Source organism: Oncorhynchus nerka, linkage group LG9b (assembly GCF_034236695.1).
Source record: "Oncorhynchus nerka isolate Pitt River linkage group LG9b, Oner_Uvic_2.0, whole genome shotgun sequence".
Classification (NCBI taxonomy): domain Eukaryota; kingdom Metazoa; phylum Chordata; class Actinopteri; order Salmoniformes; family Salmonidae; genus Oncorhynchus; species Oncorhynchus nerka.
This window is the reverse complement of record NC_088424.1, coordinates 45,956,532-45,974,292: the sequence shown is the minus strand read 5'-3', so window position 1 is coordinate 45,974,292 and position 17,761 is coordinate 45,956,532. Positions and strand designations below refer to the sequence as shown.

Genomic DNA, 17,761 nt, shown 5'->3' with positions numbered 1-17,761 from the left:
ATTTATATGACAAGGTTTTAATGATTTGCCAAAAGAAATTAGTGTTTTCCACGGACATGAAGAAATTCCAGTAAACATTAACTGTGTCACTCTTTTTGTTGTTGTTGACAGCTTAGTTCAAACTATCGCAGCGCCGAACTAAAAAATACATAACTTTCTCTTTGGAATAGTTGGGCGGCGAGAGTTCCGTCTGAAACAATTGAGTGCGCCTCTGTTTCATGCAGGGATACATTGGGTGGGTTCAATTCACTTGAACGTTTGCTATTTTGCTTAACGTTTGTACTGAACGATAGATTTCCACCAAAAACGTTCTTGAACATACCTCGAGGTAGGTTTGCTCCCGTTTGGTGGGTGTGGTGAGATGTGATTTGAAGCAATGAATGACGTTTTTAAAGTGCAATGGCCAAGCTGCTGACAGCTTTCCCCAACCCCTCCCCGTGTTTTAACTGGTCGTTCTGTACAGCACCGTCTCAGTATAATTCATTGCTTGTTCCAGAAGGTAAAAACGTTCCAAGAATCCCAGATTCCAAATACTATATAACCACACATCTGTTATTCAATCTTTTGCCAATACCAATATCCACCAGTAGATGTCAGAAGAGTAACATATTAACCACTAACCTTCTCTTGAACTGTGTCCAGAGAAACATTGTCTGGGCTCTGCACTTGTTTCAGTGGCTTGGTGGTAGACTGGAATGCCTGGTCAATAACAATAACAACCGTTTCCTCATAAACATTACATGCCAGTTTGAGAACTCAGTATATCAAAGTTCAGCCATGATGTCATATAGTAAGAACATGGTATAAGCATGGATAATACCAAGCACATAATACTAAGCACATAGAAATATAATTATTATTATATTACTTTAATATTTATATGAGCAAGCATTTGTGCATGATCATTTTCACTGGTTAGGATGTGTTGTGGTTTATACTGTCACTGCCTTGTCATTTGAAACTCCATAGAGCTGTTTATTTATTTAACTAGGCAAGTCAGTTAAGAACAAATTCTTTTTTACAATGACGGTCTTCCCTGGGAACAGTGGGTTAAATGCCTTGTTCAGGGACTATTATTTTTTTTACCTTGAGGGATTCGATTCGGCAACCTTTCAGTTACTGGTCCAATGCTCTAACCACTAGGCTACCCTGTCGCCTCTACACTCTAACCACTAGGGTACCTGCCGCCTCTACACTCTAACCACTAGGGTACCTTCCGCCCCTACACTCTAACCACTAGGGTACCTTCCGCCTCTACACTCTAACCACTAGGGTACCTGCCGCCCGTCTTCTACCTCATCAGATCAAACAAGCTGCTTGCTAGGCTTAATTTATTCATGTGTAACACTTCCTGTATTCTAAAGTTCTTGGAGGAGATATAACCTAATCCGTTGCTGCTATGTCTAGTTCTTCCTTAGTCTCAACAGTTCAGCATTGTGGGTAATGCAATGCTACACATTGGTAGTGAATGAGGTGAGTTTCCCCCTTTACCACTTCATGTATTAATGTACTGTGTAACTCCTGCACTGTAATGTCCCTTGAGAAGCCAAACAGACGATACTCTAATGGGTTAGTTCTTCCTTATTCTCTACAATTCCGCATTGTGGGTAATGCAATGTTATGCATTGGTAGTGGATGAGGTGAAATACAGTGTAAAGGCTATAAAGCCCAATGGAAAAAGTGTTATATATTTCTCCAACCCCGTGTACTGCCATGGGACATGTAGTAGCTGCCTGGTGGGTGAGAGGCTACTCTGTTCCAGCAGCTGTGTTGGGAGCTCTCTGTTGATCGTGTTTTGCCAGCTGCAATGGGAGAGAGGGAAGGAGGGCGGGTGGGAGGGAAGGAAGGAGGGAGGGAGGGATGGAGGGGGAACTGGGCGCCACACAGCCACAAAGAACAGACAGTACTGGACTGAACTTTCTCTCTCTCTCTCTCTCTCCGTTGTCTGCACAGCCACAGAGTACAGTCAGTACTGGACTGAACAGGCAGGCTTTCCTCCCTCTCCTCTCCCTCCGCTGCCTGCTGGCTAACTGCTGCCTCTGCAGTACCTCACATGGAGAAACATGTGACGCTGCTGTCTCTAACAGAAAGAACTGACTGTGCTGCAGACAGACAGGCAGACAGGCAGGCAGGCAGGCAGACAGCAGGATTGCTAATATGCTATCCTGAATCAATGGAGAGATTTTAAAGAAGATATATTTAAAACTTACCACACAAACAAACATACACATTCTCTTTCTTTCTCTCTGCACTTTTTGATTTCACAAAATGCCTTCCTTTTGGCAACCACATCGAATTAATGCACTTAGTGCCCGATTCAGACTTGAGATAAGTTGACTTAACATGGACTTATGTCAAAAAAATGTGGACTGAAGTCCATGTTAAGTCTACTTATCTCAAGTCTGAATCGAGCCCTTAGTAAAAGTTGATGTTAAGTAGAATAGGTCACAGCTGCAACTGGCTATGTATCAACAACAATAGGCTCATTGTTCAAAGAAAAAAGTTACTCTTGAATGCAGCAGTCATACCACACTAACCCAACAGTTGGTTGCTGCTCTTTTTTTCATTCTCTAAGATCACTCTTGTAGAACAGAGCAAGGAAGAGAAGACAAGAACAGAGAAGAGGGGGGAGGAGAGGAGAGGAGAGGAGAGGGGAGAGGAGAGGAGAGGAGAGGAGAGGGAGGGAGAGGAGGGAGGGGAGGAGAGGGGAGGGGAGGGGAGGGGAGGGAGAGGAGAGAGGAGAGGAGAGGAGAGGGAGAGAGGGAGGGGAGGGGAGGGAGGGGGGGAGGAGAGGGGAGGAGAGGAGAGGAGAGGAGGAGAGGAGAGGAGAGGAGAGGGGAGGGGGGGGGGGGGAGGAGAGGAGAGGAGAGGAGAGGAGAGGAGAGGAGAGGAGAGGAGAGGAGAGGAGAGGAGAGGAGAGGAGAGGAAACAGGTGATTGCATAACCTAGTTAAGTCTACAGAGCTGCAGATTGACTTGATGTTGACTTGACTTCAGTTCCAGCCTGCACTGTATTGTGGTGATTATATGCTAATAGTGGACTAATGTTTGGAATGATAATTCACAGCAATATCACTTCATCTGTAGTATCCCCTAATTGGACAATTAGTTTGATATACACTGTAACAAGGATCATCAACTAGATTCAGCCGTGTGAAGATTTGTTCTTTAGCGGATGGTCAGGACACTGGAAAATAATTGCAACACATTTGTAGACTGCGAATTGACTGCAAACAGATACAGCTGCGTTCACCTGGATTCACCTGGTCAGTCTATGTCATTAAATGTTTTGCACACTCAGTGTATATCTCCACCAGTTGGGGAACTCTGCACTGTACAATACACACTACACACTACACACTATACACTACACACTACACAATACGCACTATACACTATACACTACACACTATACACTACACACTATACACTATACACTACACACTACACATTACACACTATACACTATACACTACACACTATACACTACACACTATACACTACACACTATACACTATACACTACACACTACACACTATACACTACACACTATACACTACACACTATACACTACACACTATACACTACACACTATACACTACACACTATACACTATACACTACACACTATACACTATACACTACACACTATACACTATACACTACACACTATACACTACACACTACACACTATACACTACACACTATACACTATACACTACACACTACACACACACATACACTACACTATACACTTTACACTATACACTATACACTACACACACTATACACTACACACTATACACTATACACTATACACTATACACTACACACTACACACTATACACTATACACTACACACTATACACTACACACTATACACTACACACTACACACTACACACTACACACTATACACTATACACTACACACTACACACTACACACTATACACTACACTACACACTACACACTATACACTACACACTATACACTATACACTACACACTATACACTACACTACACACTACACACTATACACTATACACTACACACTATACACTATACACTACACACTACACACTATACACTATACACTACACACTACACACTATACTACACACTACACACTATACACACTACACACTATACACTATACACTACACACTACACACTACACACTATACACTATACACTACACTACACTACACACTATACACTATACACTACACACTATACACTATACACTACACTACACACTATACACTACACACTATACACTATACACTACACTATACACTATACACTACACACTATACACTATACACTATACACTATACACTACACACTATACACTATACACTACACACTATACACTATACACTACACACTACACACTATACACTATACACTATACACTATACACTACACACTATACACTATACACTACACACTACACACTATACACTATACACTATACACTACACACTATACACTACACACTACACACTCAGTGGCGACCCATCATTTGTTATATCTTTTATTGAACTGATCATGTCAGCATCATACTTTCAAAGACAAGCAGTCATCATCATCATCATGAATCATGTCTACAATCTTCTGCCAAATCCTTTTCAATCCTTGTCAAATGAAGATAAATTCTAAATGCAACGTATCGGTGCTCATCGGCCATTGGACATAAACATTACACCACAAGATGGAAATGGCAAATTCAACAATGAGTGGTTTGGAAGGAATCAGTGGCTAACTGCAAGCGTTACAAAGCAATCACTAGCCTGCTATTTAGTGGAGTGGGTGTGTGGTCCAAGTCTGGGTTTAAGAGTCTCTTTTCCAAGCTTAAAAGGATAAACAGTCACATGCAAACCCGTGGGCCAGACTTGGTGTACAGGGAGAACACTGTAAGAACGGCCCATGTTCTAAATTCTGTCGCTGTACATTTCAAAAGTGCTGAACAAATAGTCATATTGACTACGTCCGTCCCAGCTCGCTCATTAATGTCTTAATGGAAATCACCGGATTGCCTCGTATGCGCTCATCGTTCCCTTATGCAATAGTTCGTACATCTCAATTGTCAGTTGAAACGACATTTGTTTACAAACCTCTCTAGGGTAGGGGGCAGCATTCGGAATTTTGGATGAAAAGCATGCCCAAATTAAACGGCCTGCTACTCGGGCCCACAATATACGATATGCAAATAACTGGTAGATTTGGATAGAAAACGCTCTAACGTTTCCAAAAATAGTGTCTGTGAGTGTAACAGAACTGATTTAGCAGGCAAAAATCTGAGAAAAATCCATTCAGGAAGTTTTTTTTGTTTTGTTTTTGTAGTTTTCTATTCAATGCCATTACAGTATCCATTGACTTAGGACTCAATTTGCACTTCCTATGCCTTCCACTAGATGTCAACAGTCTTTAGAAATTGTTTCAGGCTTGTATTCTTATAAATGAGGGAGTAAGACCAGTCTGAACGAGTGGACCCTGATGTGTCACAGAGCTTTTTCATGCGCAATCCCAAGAGAGTGCATTTCTTGTTTACCTTTTAAATTGACGACATTATTGTCCGGTTGAAATATTATAGATCATTTAGACTAAAAACAACCTGAGGATTGAATATAAACATCGTTTGACATGTTTCTATGAACTTTACAGATACAATTTGGATTTTTTTTGTCTGCCTGTTTTGACTGCGTTTGAGCCTGTGGATTACTGAAGAAAACGCGCGAACAAAACAGAGGTTTTTGGATATAAAAATACTTTATCGAACAAAGGGAACATTTCTTGAGTAAATGAATGTCTTCTGAGTGCCACCATATGAAGATCATCAAAGGTAAGGGATTAATTTTATGTCTATTTCTGAGTTTTGTAACGCTTCTACTTGGCTGGTTACTGTTTGTAATAATTTGTCAACTGGGCTATGTTCTCAAATAATCGTAAGGTATGCTTTCGCCGTAAAGCATTTTAAAAATCTGACACCGTGGTTGGATTCAGAAGAAGTTCATCTTTAAACCTATGTCAAATATGTTTTGTTTTCTGAATTTTTATAACTGAGTATTTCTGTATTTGAATTTGGTGCTCTGCAATCTCACTGGATGTTGGCCAGATGGGACGCTAGCATCCCACATACCCTAGAGAGGTTTTAAGCAAGTCAACCATATCAACTATATATTTTTTAAAGGCAGTAAATGAGGCTGAATTAACTGTTTCGCTGCCGGACAAAGTTCCGCTGATAGCCAGGTGTAACGGTGGCAAGGATTCACTCCATGGTGCTGAAAAGAAAGCTCTGCTTTTGGGATAGCTTTATGTAGGTCCTAACAGTTTGTGGGCACCGTTATAGGGCAGTTAAGGTATTGGTTAGTGTTGTGTTGTGTAGTGTAGTGGCTTTGCTGGTATGAATCTAAAATAAATTGGGAGAGTTTGCCCCACCAACATTTATATGCTAAAATCACCACTGTATACACTATAGATTAAACACTATAATTAAGCACAGGAGTTTTTCCTCATCACGAAACCTGACCGGGAGAAACTCTTGCCCCAGATCTAGTTGGGACCCTGGTAGTTAACACAACTCTGCTCCAGTAAACCAATGATCTCAAGACTCTGATACTGTAGGCCCCATTTGATTTTACCAGTGCAGTGGGCTGTCAATTGAGAAGGGGGTAGCTGCAGCACAATATGGCAACTGGAGTATGGGCAAGTAGGTGTGTCAAAAGGAATGTAGTGGGTGTGTAGAAAGGAGTGGGTGTGTCAAAAGGAAAGTAGTGGGCGTGTAGAAAGGAGTGGGTGTGTCAAAAGGAAAGTAGTGGGCGTGTAGAAAGGAGTGGGTGTGTCAAAAGGAAAGTAGTGGGCGTGTAGAAAGGAGTGGGTGTGTCAAAAGGAATGTAGTGGGCGTGTAGAAAGGAGTGGGTGTGTCAAAAGGAATGTAGTGGGCGGAGAAAAGTGGGTGTGTCAAAAGGAAAGTAGTGGGCGTGTAGAAAGGAGTGGGTGTGTCAAAAGGAAAGTAGTGGGCGTGTAGAAAGGAGTAGGTGTGTCAAAAGGAAAAGGAAAGTGGGTGTGTCAAAAGGAAAGTAGTGGGCGTGTAGAAAGGAGTGGGTGTGTCAAAAGGAAAGTAGTGGACGTGTAGAAAGGAGTGGTTGTGTCAAAAGGAAAGTAGTGGGCGTGTAGAAAGGAGTGGGTGTGTCAAAAGGAATGTAGTGGGCGTGTAGAAAGGAGTGGGTGTGTCAAAAGGAAAGTAGTGGGCGTGTAGAAAGGAGTGGGTGTGTCAAAAGGAAAGTAGTGGGCGTGTAGAAAGGAGTGGGTGTGTCAAAAGGAATGTAGTGGGCGTGTAGAAAGGAGTGGGTGTGTCAAAAGGAATGTAGTGGGCGTGTAGAAAGGAGTGGGTGTGTCAAAAGGAAAGTAGTGGGCGTGTAGAAAGGAGTGGGTGTGTCAAAAGGAAAGTAGTGGGCGTGTAGAAAGGAGTAGGTGTGTCAAAAGGAAAGTAGTGGGCGTGTAGAAAGGAGTGGGTGTGTCAAAAGGAATGTAGTGGGCGTGTAGAAAGGAGTGGGTGTGTCAAAAGGAATATAGTGGGCGTGTAGAAAGGAGTGGGTGTGTCAAAAGGAATGTAGTGGGCGTGTAGAAAGGAGTGGGTGTGTCAAAAGGAAAGTAGTGGGCGTGTAGAAAGGAGTAGGTGTGTCAAAAGGAAAGTAGTGGGCGTGTAGAAAGGAGTGGGTGTGTCAAAAGGAAAGTAGTGGGCGTGTAGAAAGGAGTGGGTGTGTGGAATGCGCTCTGTTAAATACTGTTAAATACTTCCCACACCGTTGCGGGACAGTAAATGGTGCTTGGCAAGTGGGAGCGAAGGACACTATGTCCCAGTGTTGTTGCCATTCATCCCCTACCCATTGAGTGGACTGTATACATATCAAGGCCAGATCTAAATGATTATATTAGTTATTTATTGTGTAGGCTGCTGTCCTGGGAAGGAAAACACTTGACACATTAGCAGGCAACTCAACATCGGAGCTGGTCGTCAGTTTTATCAACTTGTCATGCAGCCCAATCAGCATTTGCAAAATGTCTTGAGTGGCAATGAATCTGTCCAATTAGCTGATTCGCCTTCCATACCCTCTCTCCTTTCGACACACCCACTTGCCCATACTTCGATCGCCATATTGGGCTGCAGCTATCCGTACTTGCATCGATTAGCCCGTCTTGGCCTGAGGTAAGAAGAACCCAGAAATTACAAATCAGTCCTATAGATGGACTAAAAATAGTACGTGGAAACTACCAGAAAGCAATTGGCAATCAAAAAATAAAACAGTTTGGCAGAAGCTTTCTTTCAGCCAAACACTTTTAAACTTCCTGCTACAGTGTTTGAAAGCGTGTATTTATAGTTGATTAATGGAAGACAGTGCTGGCTAGCTGCTCCAGCTGGCTGCAGATATAGTTAAGCTATGGTGGCTGACCTATATTTTTTCCTCAACTCTGGACTAGAGAGAGAGAGAGAGAGAGAGAGAGAGAGAGAGAGAGAGAGAGAGAGACAGACAACAAATTCCAATTGGCTATACTAAAACTCTTTAACATCATACTTAGCTCTGGCATCTTCCCCAATATTTGGAACCAAGGACTGATCACCCCAATCCACAAAAGTGGAGACAAATTTGACCCCAATAACTACCGTGGAATATGTGTCAACAGTAACCTTGGGAAAATCCTCTGCATTATTATTAACAGCAGACTCGTACATTTCCTCAATGAAAACAATGTACTGAGCAAATGTCAAATTGGCTTTTTACCAAATTACCGTACAACAGACCATGTATTCACCCTGCACACCCTAATTGACAACCAAACAAACCAAAACAAAGGCAAAGTCTTCTCATGCTTTGTTGATTTCAAAATCAATCAATCAATCAATCAGACTCAATCTGGCATGAGGGTCTGCTATACAAACTGATGGAAAGTGGTGTTGGGGGTAAAACATACGACATTATAAAATCCATGTACACAAACAACAAGTGTGCGGTTAAAATTGGCGAAAAACACACACATTTCTTCACACAGGGTCGTGGGGTTAGACGGGGATGCAGCTTAAGCCCCACCCTCTTCAACATATACATCAACGAATTGGCGCGGGCACTAGAAAAGTCTGCAGCACCCGGCCTCCCCCTGCTAGAATCCGAAGTCAAATGTCTGCTGTTTGCTGATGATCTGGTGCTTCTGTCACCAACCAAGGAGGGCCTACAGCAGCACCTAGATCTTATGCACAAATTCTGTCAGACCTGGGCCCTGACAGTAAATCTCAGTAAGACCAAAATAATGGTGTTCCAAAAAAGGTCCAGTCACCAGGACCACAAATACAAATTCCATCTAGACACTGTTGCCCTAGAGCACACAAAAAAACTATACATACCTTGGCCTAAACATCAGCGCCACAGGTAACTTCCACAAAGCTGTGAACGATCTGAGAGACAAGGCAAGAAGGGCATTCTATGCCATCAAAAGAAACATAAATTTCAACATACCAATTAGGATTTGGCTAAAAATACTTGAATCAGTCATAGAGCCCATTGCCATTTATGGTTGTGAGGTCTGGGGTCCGCTCACCAACCAAGACTTCACAAAATGGGACAAACACCAAATTGAGACTCTGCACGCAGAATTCTGCAAAAATATCCTCCGTGTACAACGTAAAACACCAAATAATGCATGCAGAGCAGAATTAGGCCGATACCCACTAATTATCAAAATCCAGAAAAGAGCCGTTAAATTCTACAACCACCTAAAAGGAAGCGATTCACAAACCTTCCATAACAAAGCCATCACCTACAGAGAGATGAACCTGGAGAAGAGTCCCTAAGCAAGCTGGTCCTGGGGCTCTGTTCACAAACACAAACACACCCTACAGAGCCCCAGGACAACAGCACAATTAGACCCAACCAAATCATGAGAAAACAAAAAGATAATTACTTAACACATTGGAAAGAATTAACAAAAAAACAGAGCAAACTAGAATGCTATTTGGCCCTACACAGAGAGTACACAGCGGCAGAATACCTGACCACTGTGACTGACCCAAAATTAAGGAAAGCTTTGACTATGTACAGACTCAGTGAGCATAGCCTTGCTATTGAGAAAGGCCGCCGTAGGCAGACATGGCTCTCAAGAGAAGACAGGCTATGTGCTCACTGCCCACAAAATGAGGTGGAAACTGAGCTGCACTTCCTAACCTCCTGCCCAATGTATGACCATATTAGAGAGACATATTTCCCCCAGATTACACAGATCCACAAAGAATTCGAAAACAAATCCAATTTTGAAAAACTCCCATATCTTTTGGGTGAAATTCCACAGTGTGCCATCACAGCAGCAAGATTTGTGACCTGTTGCCACGAGAAAAGGGCAACCAGTGAAGAACAAACACCATTGTAAATACAACCCATATTTATGCTTATTCATTTTATCTTGTGTCCTTTAACTATTTGTACATTGTATATATATATATAATATGACATTTGTAATGTCTTTACTGTTTTGAAACTTCTGTATGTGTAATGTTTACTGTTAATTTTTGTTGTTTTTCACTTTATATATTCACTTTGTATGTTGTCTACCTCACTTGCTTTGGCAATGTTAACACATGTTTCCCATGCCAATAAAGCCCTTGAATTGAAAATTGAAATTGAGAGAGAGCGAGAGAGCGAGAGAGAGAGAGAGAGAGAGAGAGAGAGAGAGAGAGCTAGAGAGCTAGAGAGAGAGAGAGAGAGAGAGAGAGAGAGAGAGAGAGAGAGATTGACTATCAGACCATAGAAAAATTACAGCATATCTAAAAAGGTCAGAAACAAACCACAAGGGAGAAGAACCTAGTAAATTGCACAAGGCCAATCAGCCCTATAGATCAGCGTTGCCCCAACTCGGTCCTGGGGCTCCCCCTGGGTGCACTTTTTGCTTTTTGCCTAAGCACTACATAGCTGATTCAAATAAATCAACTCATCATCAAGGTTTGATTATTTGAATCAGCTGTGTAGTGGAGGAGTTTCCTGTGTAGTCTGGGGAGTTTCCTGGCCATGGACCCAAAATATCGATGTTTTGTTCCCCGAGCCACTTAGTTATCACTTTTGCCTTATGACAAGGTGCTCCATCATGCTGAAAAAGGCATTGTTCGTCACCAAACTGTTCCTGGATGGTTGGGAGAAGTAGCTCTCGGAGGATGTGTTGGTACCATTCTTTATTCATGGCTGTGCTCTAAGGCAAAACTGTGAGTGAGCCCACTCCCTTGGCTGAAAAGCAACTCCACACATGAATGGTCTCAGGATGCTTTACTGTTGGCATGACACAGGACTAATGGTAGCGCTCACCTTGTCTTCTGCGGACAAGCTTTTTTTCCGGATGCCACAAACAATCAGGAAAGGGGATTCATCATAGAAAATAACTTACCCCAGTCCTCAGCAGAATATCAGTCTGTCCCTGATGTTTTTCCTGGAGAGTAGTGGCTTCTTTGCTGCCCTTCTTGACACCAGGCCATCCTCCAAAAATCTTTGCCTCACTGTGCGTGCAGATGCACACCTGCCTGCTGCCATTCCTGAGTAACCTCTGTACTGGTGGTGCCCCGATCCCGCAGCTGAATCAACTTTAGGAGACGGTCCTGGCGCTTTCTGGACTTTCTTGGGCGCCCCGAAGCCTTCTTCACAACAATTGAACCGTTCTCCTTGAAGTTCTTGATGATCTGATAAATGGTTGATTTAGGTACAATCTTACTGGCAGCAATATCCTTGCCTGTGAAGCCCTTTTTGTGCAAAGCAATGACGACAGCACGTGTTTCCTTGCAGGTAACCACGGTTGACAGAGGAAGAACAATGATTCCAAGCACCACCCTCCTTTTGAAACTTCCAGTCTGTTATTTAAAACTCAATCAGCATGACAGAGTGATCTCCAGCCTTGTCCTCATCAACACTCACACCTGTGTTAACGAGAGAATCACTGACATGATGTCAGCTGGTCCTTTTGTGGCAGGGCTGAAATGCATGGCAAAGAGGGACTTTGCAATTATTTTTTTTTTTTAAAGTTCCCTGCAGCTCCACAGGGAACTTCAACCTGCAGCTCCACAGGGAACTCCAACCTGCAGCTCCACAGGGAACTCCAACCTGCAGCTCCACAGGGAACTTCAACTTGCAGCTCCACAGGGAACTCCAACCTGCAGCTCCACAGGGAACTCCAACCTGCAGCTCCACAGGGAACTTCAACCTGCAGCTCCACAGGGAACTCCAACCTGCAGCTCCACAGGGAACTTCAACCTGCAGCTCCACAGGGAACTTCAACTTGCAGCTCCACAGGGAACTCCAACCTGCAGCTCCACAGGGAACTTCAACCTGCAGCTCCACAGGGAACTCCAACCTGCAGCTCCACAGGGAACTTCAACCTGCAGCTCCACAGGGAACTCCAACCTGCAGCTCCACAGGAACTTCAACCTGCAGCTCCACAGGGAACTCCAACCTGCAGCTCCACAGGGAACTCCAACCTGCAGCTCCACAGGGAACTTCAACCTGCAGCTCCACAGGGAACTCCAACCTGCAGCTCCACAGGGAACTTCAACCTGCAGCTCCACAGGGAACTCCAACCTGCAGCTCCACAGGGAACTTCAACCTGCAGCTCCACAGGGAACTTCAACTTGCAGCTCCACAGGGAACTCCAACCTGCAGCTCCACAGGGAACTTCAACCTGCAGCTCCACAGGGAACTTCAACCTGCAGCTCCACAGGGAACTTCAACCTGCAGCTCCACAGGGAACTCCAACCTGCAGCTCCACAGGGAACTTCAACCTGCAGCTCCACAGGGAACTCCAACCTGCAGCTCCACAGGGAACTTCAACCTGCAGCTCCACAGGGAACTTCAACCTGCAGCTCCACAGGGAACTTCAACCTGCAGCTCCACAGGGAACTTCAACCTGCAGCTCCACAGGGAACTTCAACCTGCAGCTCCACAGGGAACTTCAACCTGCAGCTCCACAAGGAACTTCAACCTGCAGCTCCACAGGGAACTCCAACCTGCAGCTCCACAGGGAACTTCAACCTGCAGCTCCACAGGGAACTCCAACCTGCAGCTCCACAGGGAACTTCAACCTGCAGCTCCACAGGGAACTTCAACTTGCAGCTCCACAGGGAACTCCAACCTGCAGCTCCACAGGGAATTTCAACCTGCAGCTCCACAGGGAACTCCAACCTGCAGCTCCACAGGGAACTTCAACCTGCAGCTCCACAGGGAACTCCAACCTGCAGCTCCACAGGAACTTCAACCTGCAGCTCCACAGGGAACTCCAACCTGCAGCTCCACAGGGAACTTCAACCTGCAGCTCCACAGGGAACTCCAACCTGCAGCTCCACAGGGAACTTCAACCTGCAGCTCCACAGGGAACTTCAACTTGCAGCTCCACAGGGAACTCCAACCTGCAGCTCCACAGGGAACTTCAACCTGCAGCTCCACAGGGAACTCCAACCTGCAGCTCCACAGGGAACTTCAACCTGCAGCTCCACAGGGAACTCCAACCTGCAGCTCCACAGGGAACTCCAACCTGCAGCTCCACAGGGAACTTCAACCTGCAGCTCCACAGGGAACTTCAACCTGCAGCTCCACAGGGAACTTCAACCTGCAGCTCCACAGGGACCTTCAACCTGCAGCTCCACAGGGAACTCCAACCTGCAGCTCCACAGGGAACTTCAACCTGCAGCTCCACAGGGAACTTCAACCTAGCCGTGAATGAACTGAAAGACAAAGCAGGGAGGGCTTTCTATGCCATTAAACAATCTATTCAATTAGACATACCAATGAGGATCTGGCTCATAATATTCTAATCAATAATAGAACCAATAGCATTATATGGCAGTGAGGTGTAGGGTCCACTATATGGCAGTGAGGTGTAGGGTAAACTATGTGGCAGTGGAGTGTGGGGTCCACTATATGGCAGTGGAGTGTGGGGTCCACTATATGGCAGTGGAGTGTGGGGTCCACTATATGGCAGTGGAGTGTGGGGTCCACTATATGGCAGTGGAGTGTTGGGTAAACTATGTGGCAGTGGAGTGTGGGGTCCACTATATGGCAGTGGAGTGTGGGGTCCACTATATGGCAGTGGAGTGTGGGGTCCACTATGTGGCAGTGGAGTGTGGGGTCCACTATATGGCAGTGGAGTGTGGGGTCCACTATATGGCAGTGTGGGGTCCACTATATGGCAGTGGAGTGTGGGGTCCACTATGTGGCAGTGGAGTGTGGGGTCCACTATATGGCAGTGGAGTGTGGGGTCCACTATATGGCAGTGGAGTGTGGGGTCCACTATATGGCAGTGAGGTGTGGGGTAAACTATATGGCAGTGGAGTGTGGGGTCCACTATGTGGCAGTGGAGTGTGAGGTCCACTATATGGCAGTGGAGTGTGAGGTCCACTATATGGCAGTGGAGTGTGAGGTCCACTATATGGCAGTGGAGTGTGGGGTCCACTATATGGCAGTGAAGGCTGGGGTCCACTATATGGCAGTGAGGTGTGGGGTCCACTATATGGCAGTGGAGTGTGGGGTCCACTATATGGCAGTGAAGGCTGGGGTCCACTATATGGCAGTGAGGTGTGGGGTCCACTATATGGCAGTGAGGTGTGGGGTCCACTATATGGCAGTGGAGTGTGGGGTCCACTATATGGCAGTGAAGGCTGGGGTCCACTATATGGCAGTGAGGTGTGGGGTCCACTATATGGCAGTGAGGTGTGGGGTAAACTATATTGCAGTGGAGTGTGAGGTCCACTATATTGCAGTGGAGTGTGGGGTCCACTATATTGCAGTGGAGTGTGAGGTCCACTATATTGCAGTGGAGTGTGGGGTCCACTATATGGCAGTGGAGTGTGAGGTCCACTATATGGCAGTGGAGTGTGAGGTCCACTATATGGCAGTGTGAGGTCCACTATATGGCAGTGGAGTGGGAGGTCCACTATGTGGCAGTGGAGTGTGGGGTCCACTATATGGCAGTGGAGTGTGAGGTCCACTATATTGCAGTGAAGTGTGGGGTCCACTATATGGCAGTGTGAGGTCCACTATATGGCAGTGGAGTGTGAGGTCCACTATATGGCAGTGGAGTGTGGGGTCCACTATATGGCAGTGTGAGGTCCACTATATGGCAGTGGAGTGTGGGGTCCACTATATGGCAGTGGAGTGTGGGGTCCACTATACGGCAGTGAAGTGTGGGGTCCACTATATGGCAGTGGAGTGTGGGGTCCACTATATGGCAGTGGAGTGTGGGGTCCACTATGTGGCAGTGGAGTGTGGGGTCCACTATACGGCAGTGGAGTGTGGGGTCCACTATATGGCAGTGGAGTGTGGGGTCCACTGTATGGCAGTGGAGTGTGAGGTCCACTATATGGCAGTGGAGTGTGGGGTCCACTATATGGCAGTGGAGTGTGGGGTCCACTATATGGCAGTGGAGTGTGGGGTCCACTGTATGGCAGTGGAGTGTGAGGTCCACTATATGGCAGTGGAGTGTGAGGTCCACTATATGGCAGTGAGTGTGAGGTCCACTATATGGCAGTGGAGTGTGGGGTCCACTATATGGCAGTGAGTGTGAGGGTCCACTATATGGCAGTGGAGTGTGGGGTCCACTATATGGCAGTGGAGTGTGAGGTCCACTATATGGCAGTGGAGTGTGGGGTCCACTATATGGCAGTGAGGTGTAGGGTCCACTACATGGCAGTGGAGTGTGGGGTCCACTACATGGCAGTGGAGTGTGGGGTCCACTATACGGCAGTGGAGTGTGGGGTCCACTATATGGCAGTGGAGTGTGGGGTCCACTATATGGCAGTGGAGTGTGGGGTCCACTATACGGCAGTGAAGTGTGGGATCCACTATATGGCAGTGGAGTGTGGGGTCCACTATATGGCAGTGGAGTGTGGGGTCCACTATATGGCAGTGGAGTGTGGGGTCCACTATATGGCAGTGGAGTGTGAGGTCCACTATATGGCAGTGAGGTGTAGGGTCCACTATGTGGCAGTGAGGTGTAGGGTCCACTATATGGCAGTGGAGTGTGGGGTCCACTATATGGCAGTGGAGTGGGAGGTCCACTATATGGCAGTGGAGTGTGGGGTCCACTATATGGCAGTGGAGTGTGGGGTCCACTATATGGCAGTGGAGTGTGAGGTCCACTATATGGCAGTGGAGTGTGGGGTCCACTATATGGCAGTGGAGTGTGGGGTCCACTATATGGCAGTGGAGTGTGGGGTCCACTATATGGCAGTGTGGGGTCCACTATATGGCAGTGGAGTGTGAGGTCCACTATATGGCAGTGGAGTGTGGGGTCCACTATATGGCAGTGGAGTGTAGGGTCCACTATATGGCAGTGGAGTGTGGGGTCCACTATATGGCAGTGGAGTGTAGGGTCCACTATATGGCAGTGGAGTGTGGGGTCCACTATATGGCAGTGGAGTGTGAGGTCCACTATATGGCAGTGGAGTGTGGGGTCCACTATATGGCAGTGAGGTGTGGGGTCCACTATATGGCAGTGGAGTGTGGGGTCCACTATATGGCAGTGGAGTGTGGGGTCCACTATATGGCAGTGGAGTGTGGGGTCCACTATATGGCAGTGGAGTGTGAGGTCCACTATATGGCAGTGGAGTGTGAGGTCCACTATATGGCAGTGTGAGGTCCACTATATGGCAGTGGAGTGGGAGGTCCACTATGTGGCAGTGGAGTGTGGGGTCCACTATATGGCAGTGTGGGGTCCACTATGTGGCAGTGGAGTGTGGGGTCCACTATATGGCAGTGGAGTGTGAGGTCCACTATATTGCAGTGAAGTGTGGGGTCCACTATATGGCAGTGTGAGGTCCACTATATGGCAGTGGAGTGTGAGGTCCACTATATGGCAGTGGAGTGTGAGGTCCACTATATGGCAGTGTGAGGTCCACTATATGGCAGTGGAGTGTGAGGTCCACTATATGGCAGTGGAGTGTGGGGTCCACTATATGGCAGTGGAGTGTGGGGTCCACTATACGGCAGTGAAGTGTGGGGTCCACTATATGGCAGTGGAGTGTGGGGTCCACTATATGGCAGTGGAGTGTGGGGTCCACTATGTGGCAGTGGAGTGTGGGGTCCACTATATGGCAGTGGAGTGTGGGGTCCACTATATGGCAGTGGAGTGTGGGGTCCACTGTATGGCAGTGGAGTGTGAGGTCCACTATATGGCAGTGGAGTGTGAGGTCCACTATATTGCAGTGAAGTGTGAGGTCCACTATATGGCAGTGGAGTGTGGGGTCCACTATATGGCAGTGGAGTGTGAGGTCCACTATATGGCAGTGGAGTGTGGGGTCCACTATATGGCAGTGGAGTGTGAGGTCCACTATATGGCAGTGGAGTGTGGGGTTCACTATATGGCAGTGAGTGTGGGGTCCACTATACGGCAGTGGAGTGTGGGGTCCACTACATGGCAGTGGAGTGTGGGGTCCACTATACGGCAGTGGAGTGTGGGGTCCACTATATGGCAGTGAAGTGTGGGGTCCACTATATGGCAGTGGAGTGTGGGGTCCACTACATGGCAGTGGAGTGTGGGGTCCACTACATGGCAGTGGAGTGTGGGGTCCACTATACGGCAGTGGAGTGTGGGGTTCACTATATGGCAGTGGAGTGTGGGGTCCACTATACGGCAGTGGAGTGTGGGGTCCACTATATGGCAGTGAAGTGTGGGATCCACTATATGGCAGTGGAGTGTGGGGTCCACTATATGGCAGTGGAGTGTGGGGTCCACTATATGGC

General features: G+C 46.5%; 1 protein-coding gene across 1 annotated transcript in view; it reads left to right on the top strand.

Moving 5' to 3' along the window:
• The first annotated feature begins 1,310 nt into the window (after positions 1 to 1,310).
• LOC115114791 (cysteine/serine-rich nuclear protein 1-like) overlaps positions 1,311 to 17,761 on the top strand; it is a 43,981-nt gene continuing 27,530 nt past the window's right edge. Inside the window, exon 1 of the mRNA XM_065013774.1 lies at positions 1,311 to 1,473. The gene's annotated coding sequence lies outside the window, so the exon portion shown is untranslated. The remainder of the gene's footprint in view (positions 1,474 to 17,761) is intronic.